Consider the following 7,929-nt stretch of genomic DNA (forward strand, 5'->3'; position numbering starts at 1 on the left):
CAGTTTCTTTCAATCATAAAGTGACTCTATAGTACACCTTTGTGTATATATTAATTGAATAATTATCTGAGAATCTTCATCCAATAATGACTAGCTAAATAGGGTAAACATCATGTAAAGATCAACAGCCATCATCAGGGAATTACATGCATTCATTCATAAAGAAACCAGTCAGACAAACAAGCAATTTGTGTGCTTAAAAGATTGTCTTTGCATGCAGTTACTTTGTAAATTTGTTTCAAGTTGAAAGTGCCAGACCTTAATCACACTTTCTCCTTATGATGATGTGTAAGTCTTTCCTGTGATGCATGATCAGCTGTTGACAGTGAATTCCTTCCCCCCCCCAAATTAGACTTGTATAGACCAGTATTACGATTAGACATATTTATAAAAAAAAGACTGTGTTTTATTGTACTTCACCCTTCTTTTCTTTGACTTTGCAATCAATGTACTTAATCAGCCATGTATTCAGTCATTAGTTGAATTAACATTTATGGAGAAATATGAATCAATATGAATTATTCCTTAGTTATTTTAATTGTGCATCGGACAAATAATGTTAATGATAACCATTGTTATTTTGCTGTTATTATTTAGTGAGATTGAGAGATCATCATGCTGATTGATAATGGAATAAAACAGTTTGGTGTTTTCCTATTTATTATTCCTTAATATCCCTTAATCATAATTTGTCTTTATAATGATGCACAAGCTGATAATCTTTTATATGCTACAAATATAATATTTTCTTACACAAACTATTCAGTTTTATGCATTTGAACACTGAAAATATATAAAGGATGTTTTTTCTTTCATTTTATCTCATAAAGTGGCTATATAAACATTTTCACTCGCTCTCTCTTTTTTGCCCACTTTTGTAAAAGTGTGATTTGCTTCATTAACTAATTAAAAGAAACGAGTATCGTGCATTATATATTTTTTATTATTATGAGCAGCAACCGAACAAGTTAAAAAAACACGTTATGTTCTTAATATTTGCTCTTATGACATTAGATGGCCACACCCCTACAAACGCCTGTCACATTAGCGCGCATTACTTCTCTCACGCGCGCAGCTCTCACCATCTCTCTTTCTCTCTCGTTCGCGCGCTCATCTCCATCATCCTCTCTCTACTGAGAAAAATCCCGCCAGCGCGAAACAGATGGGAAGGCACCCGCGGATTTTGCGACCGTTACTAAGCAGAGAATAGCCGTCAAAACTTAACGGACAGCGAAAAGAAGTTCAATTTGTCCAGAAGACTTCTGGACTGAGAACTTGAGGACATTTCACGTCTGTTCACGACTGGAAAAGTAAGTTTTGCATTAATGCCACCGTGTTGAACAGAACTTAAGTCTGTGGAGTGGATTAGTACGCAAAATCCGTCGAAGAAAAGCTTTTGGTAGGCGATATTCGACATAATAACTTTGAAAAGCAGAGCGATGCTGAACGTTACTGGTTTAGTCGCACTTTACATGAGTGTTGAATGAATGTTGCAGCGCAGTGTAATTACATAAGTACTGAGTAATATCAAAATAGTTTTAAAATAGACACTAAACTTAAGAAATCTGTTAATCTTTATTTATAAATTTATTTGATGTGACGCGCTGCATGAAAGACGCACTGCTGCGGAAGGCTTTATAATGTGATGCGTCTAAACCTGTTTGAAACAAAATGGTTTTCTTGTAATCTTAAAATGAAAAAAAAAAATCAATATGATAAATAATATAGTATAACATATTTATATTAAATAACAATGATACTGAAAAGTCATGTAATATAACATCTTTTAGTAGCTTAGGGTCTTTAGCCTATTCGACGTTTTGATGTGATTAATATACACGAAGTTGCTAATTTTAGTCTAACAGATTATGCAAAATAGTAATTGGTAAACGTTGAGCTACTTGTTGAAAGGATAGCCATCATTAGGGAATGATAGACACATGCATTCATTCATAATAAAGACACTAGCCCCAAACAATCTGTGCTTAAGAGCTTGTTTTATTTTCGTTTGTTTTGAGAGGGAAGACCTTAATCCCATTTCATCTTTATGAAGATGAAGTATAAAAGTTCACCATCTTGTGCTGCATGATCAGTTAACATAAAACTACCCCTCCCCCAAATCCAATTTGTCGCTTTTAACAAACAATTACATAAAGCAATATTGTGTTCATGCAAATATATTTTATAGTGTTAGACCCATTTTTACTTAACCAGCTCACCACAGTTTATTCAGTAGTTGCCTAAACATATATGGTCTGTTATTCGTCAATGACAATTATTCAATCTTTTAATGATGACTTTATTTAGTTCCCACATAATGTAAATGTTAACCATTATTATGTTGTTTCTATTATTATTTAGAGTATTGTTGAGATTGTTATGCTTATAGAAAACAGGATAAAATAGTATTTGCATATTCATTCTTTGTTATTGTCATTCTCACTTTGCATAATGTGATGTGCAAGAGTCTATTAGCGTCACATAATAATCGTATATATTAGCCATTCACCAGAACTCCTCAGGTACTCCTTTGGGATGTACCATCAGTTTTGTCTGCTTATAAATTAAACCAGGTAGGACTGGGTTATAACTTGCTTTCTTGAAGTTTGTAGTACTTAAATTAAGTGCTTCTTGTGGGCTGTGCAGATAGTCTTGCTGTCCGTGGTGCTGAAACATGGCTGGCATCATAAAAGCAGCTATCTTACAATACAGTACTACTCCAGTGATAAACACCAGAGTTCCTCCATACTGTTGGACCATGAGCTGAGAACTGAAGTCCATAATGTGAATAGCTGTCCATACTGCCTCTGGATAGTTGCACCAACGTTTTGCAGGCATCCTCTTGTGTACATGCATAACAGGAGCTGTTCTGCTGGCAGCACATATTAGGTTTAGTGAAGTGAAGTGACATGTGGCCAAGTATGGTGACCCATACTAGGAATTAGTGCTCTGCATTTACCCATCCAAAGTGCACACACACACACTGTGAACACACACCTGGAGCAGTGGGCAGCCAATTATGCTGCGGCTCACGGGGAGCAGTTGGGGATTCGGTGCCTTGCTCAAGGGCACCTCAGTCATGGTATTGAAGGTGGGAGAGAGCGCTGTACATTCACTCCCCCCACTTACAATCCCTGCCGGTACGAGACTCGAACCCACAACCTTTGGGTTACGAGTCCGACTCTAACCATTAGGCCACGATATCAAGCTAATCAGCATTGTAAATCCTCGAAAGTTTTTCATATTTGTATTTAAAAAAAAATATATGTACATTTATAACACTATTCTTTATATTATATCACCGTTGCATCAAATTACAAGTTAACGCTAATGCGAGGGTGTTTCTAATGCAGCGCCTCTGGGAAGGACGGTAAATTTGACATCGTTCTCTCTTCTGACAGCCGTTATCAGTCTCTCTCAATTTTTTTCCTTTTATTGAAAGTCATGAAAACACTATGGTGGAGTTTTTCTTTTGCTATTTGAGCAACGGGGAATGCAAAAAATATATTTGTGGTGCTCTCCCATTCACTGCTTTTCAAGTTTACCCAACTATGACGACTTCCGCTGCTGAGAAACCCGGAAATGTGAAAAAGGTCCCTTGTGGAAAACTCTTGACCCCTTTTGTCACTCAGCTTGTGCATGCTGTTTAATGAGTGTTTTTTGACATGGATATTGAGCAGTGTATTGTTTTAAATAAATTACATGTACCCTTGAGTTGTATTTTACAGACTCTGAGTGCATTTATTAAAGGAATAGCTCACCCCAAAATTTAAATTGGTTGAACATTTACTCACCCTCAGGCCATCAAAGATGTAAATTAGTTTTTTCACCTGAACGGATTTGGAGAAAGTTAGCATTGCATCTCTTGCTCACCAATGGATCCTCTACAGTGAATGAGTTCCACCAGAATGAGAAAACAAACAGCTGATAAAAACATCACATTAATCCTCAAGTAATCCACATGACTCCAGTCCATCAATTAATGAAGGGAATGTAAGGTAATAAATCATCCAAGATATTTTTAACAAACCGTTTCTCTATTCATAATATTGCTTTCACCAGTGAAAAAAATCATCTTGTGTGACTCAGGAGATACATATACACAGATCAAGCACCGTTCATTAACAGTTTTAAACAAAAATTTTGGTGGATTTTGATGTGAGTGGACAACAGGGAATTGACTTTTTCACTGGAGGAAATGTTATTATGGATTATGGAATGTCTTTTTGTTTTTTTTGCCAGAAGCGATGGTTTAAAGTTAAAATGCCTCGATGGATTTGTTTCATACAAACACGCAGCTTTTCACGTCACAAGATGTTGGAGTATTGGAGTGGTGTGGGTTATTGTGATGTTTTTATCAGCTGTTTGGATTCTCATTCTGATGGCACCCATTCACTGCAGAGGATTCACTGGTGAGCAAGTGATGTAAAGCTACATTTTTCTGAATCTCTTTCAATGAAGAAACAAACTCATCTTGGATGGTCTGCAGGTGAGGAAATTTTCAGTAGATTTTCATTTTTGGGTGAACTATTCCTTTAATTCCACTGGTCATGAAGTGAGGTCCCATATCTTTTTCTTGCAGATCCTTGCCTTTTTATGAGGTCTTCTACTAGAAAACAGTCTTCCACTATTATTTTCCCCTGAAGAGATGGATTATAACTTTTGACACATGATGTAAATATTATCACACTTTTGAAGGAAATTGAACTGTAATTTGAATTATGGGACTGTAAATGCTGGGAAGTCGTGCAATCAGTATTTAAAGATTTTGTATGGCTAGCATATTGTGAACACTGCCTTCAAGTAAATTAAATGCTGCCACTTCTATTGATAGGAATGATATTAATATTGAACAAGTGAATAGGATCAGGAAATGCTGCAAGATTCATGTCACCTGCTATGCCACAGCTCCTGAGTGAGTTTTGTGGTCTGACTGACTGTATTCTAGTAAGTAGATCCAGACAAATGTTGTAATAAAGTGGACAGTGGAATGTTTGCAGGGATTTGTGCTGGGAATCATTTTTTTTATTTTTGCACAAGAAGATTCTTCAGTTATGATTGTACCTAAAAATGACTCCATTCAGTTGGAAACTTGGCTGATTCATTAAAATGCTAATGCTTTATAAAAAGTAACACTCAAAAACTTTGCTTAATGAATCAGTTCTCTGCATAAGGTCTGACATTGCTTTTTCATCTCTAAGGAATTCAAATGTAGAAAACCATGCATATTCACTATTGCTTTATTTTTTAACACATACTGTAGGTAGAAGTACATTGCACTCAGGCACTAAACATTGGACAGTATCAAGATATAAGAACATCTATTGTGTTAAGATGAAGTCGGCACATAATATGTTTTAACTGGTGGAAAATGATCCAGGCCGTCTTTACACTGCAAATGCAGCACAGAACCTGCATCTGTATTACCACAAAAAAGTTCCTTTATACAGGCTGTCTATTGCTGTTCAGAGAAATGCACATAGAAATTTCAACTGCTGAAATAATACTTTGAAATTATGAGTATAGAAATAAACTAGGCCTATAGCCTAATTGATTATTAAATACTGACAATGACAATTGCAAAATGCTGCTCTGTTGCTGCATTACTACAGGGCTGTTCACACAGAATGTGTTCTGCCATCCACCTGCACTATTTTTTATTTTTATTTTTTTATGTAAACATGCTATATGGATGTCTTGTGCCATAAGCGGCATATTCAAGTTAAGAGAATTTTGGCTTGTCATCATTCTGTTCACTTCTGCTACACAGCGCCTCATGGTGAGGAGTTGAACTCTGAACGGTGTTGAGAACAGTGTTGTGAACAGCTTCTGAGGTGGGCCAGAGCTGGCGTATTTTAGTACAGCTTTTATGTAGCATTGGTCCGTTACATAAAATATTAAAAGTCACTGAGCAGCCTTAAAATTACCTGTTTATATTTAATTGTAAATTTTAACGCTGTAGTCAAATCAGAAAAAAGCCATCAGCTTCAAACTGTCACTTAGGATCCTATCATACACCCGGCGCAATGCGATGCTAGGTGCAACGCAAGTGTTTCGCTAGTTTCAGCCTGACACAGTTATCATTTTCACGTCCGGCACCATGTTGTTTAAATACAAATGCACTTGTGCCCATCTGTTCGCCCATGGGCGTGCTGGTCTGAAAACAAGGTGCATTTTTCGCACATTGCTATTTTAAGGCAGTTGACCAACTAAATGGCGCAGCATTTTTTTACAAATTTTATTTAAGGGCACGTTAGTAATATGTGCCTATAGGTGGGTGCACAATGCGCGTACACTCTGCTTATTACTCAGCAGCACACAGACATGCCAAATATTAAAAATGAAAGGACCACAATGTAAAAGATTGTTATTGTGTCCGTTTTAACCTCACGCATGAGCAGATCCGTTTCTCCTCTGGAGAAGCGTTCAGTCTTTGCTCTTGCAAATTCCACCATGAAAATAGCGAATCCGCCATAGTGCAAGTGGAACTGGCTTATAAAAGGAATGGGAGATGAGACTCTGGCTGGTTTATTGCACGTTACGCCCAAAACACACCCATGACTCATTAAGAGAATAGGTACAACCTTTTTGGACCATGTACCGGGCGTGCTGACCATTTTTTCTACTAGCAAACTAGCAAAAGTGGATTGGGACACGCCCTAAGTGCACCTGTGCCATGCACTTCAGACCATGTGCTTATATCATTAAAATAGAGCTCTTAATCTATGAGTTCATACAATACAAGCTAATATTTGTTTTAGAATCTTCCGTCAGGAACCAGCATGCTCATTTGTATATTTCTTTGTAGGTCATTAGTGTTGAAGACCTCAGTCAATAGGTAACTGACCCCTGGGGCACTGTGTTTGCATACCTTTGACCTTTCCTGAGAGATAACAACCAGGGTGAGCCTCTCTCTCTTTGTGTATCTAAGAGTATATTGATCTGGTGGAGGTACTAAAAAATCACACAATCTGAAAATGCCACATCATCAGCAAAACTGGAGGAAGCAGCCATATTTTGTCTCACTGAATGATTGTGTTTAAAGTAACTTGTGTTGGCCAGGAGCATTTTAGCTTCAGCACAACCCAGAGATCCTTACCTAACTGGTATTTAGTGAATTTCTTCTTCACAGTAATCAGGATAAGCAGTGATTGATCAGCATAATATGTTAACCCTCTGGGGTCTGAGGGTGTTTTGGAGCCCTATAGAAGTTTTGACATGCCCTGACATTTGTGCTTTTTTCAGTTGCTTATAAACATTTTAATGGATAAAGTTTAATAACACTGTAATCAGCACACACTGGGCTACAATAATATGTGAGCAGCATGTATGTACGTGACTGTGTTTTTGAGAAAACATTTATGCGTGCTTAGTAGGGATATGCCGGTATCAAATTTTCATGTTGCGATTAATTGCTAATGCTTTTATCACAGTATACGGTATTATCACAATATTGAAATTTAGTTAAAAAAAGTGCTGTCATAATACAGTATAACAGGTTTAATACATTTTTTCTTATAACAAAAATAACTGAACATTTAAATGCAATAAAGCAATACAGAAAATTTTATAAAGTTAAAAGTTTTACAAAGATTAAAGTGCAAAAGAACTATAAAGACCAATAGGTATCACTTTACAATAAGACCTCATTAGTTAACCTTAAAAAAGTGAAGTGACATGTGGCCAAGTATGGTGACCCATACTCAGAATTAGTGTTCTGCATTTACCCATCCAAAGTGCACACACACAGCAGTGAACACACACAAACCGTGAACACACACCCGGAGCAGTGGGCAATTCATTAGTTAATGAATTAACTAATGTTAACTAATGAGGCCCTAATGTAAAGTGTGGCTGAACAATAAAGAATCAAAACACTTTCAAACAATATCTAGGGCGTGTTGTAGTCCAGATTAAAATGTAAAAAAA

The 7,929-nt window shown here is 36.7% G+C and overlaps 1 protein-coding gene across 1 annotated transcript in view; it reads left to right on the plus strand.

Moving 5' to 3' along the window:
* The first annotated feature begins 1,095 nt into the window (after positions 1-1,095).
* The window catches only part of camkvb (CaM kinase-like vesicle-associated b), a 45,868-nt gene continuing 39,034 nt past the window's right edge, over positions 1,096-7,929 (plus strand). The window contains exon 1 of the mRNA XM_016262687.1: positions 1,096-1,310. The gene's annotated coding sequence lies outside the window, so the exon portion shown is untranslated. The remainder of the gene's footprint in view (positions 1,311-7,929) is intronic.

The sequence above is a fragment of the Sinocyclocheilus grahami genome, unplaced genomic scaffold (assembly GCF_001515645.1).
Source record: "Sinocyclocheilus grahami isolate Dianchi unplaced genomic scaffold, SAMN03320097.WGS_v1.1 scaffold3.1, whole genome shotgun sequence".
Lineage (NCBI taxonomy): Eukaryota > Metazoa > Chordata > Actinopteri > Cypriniformes > Cyprinidae > Sinocyclocheilus > Sinocyclocheilus grahami.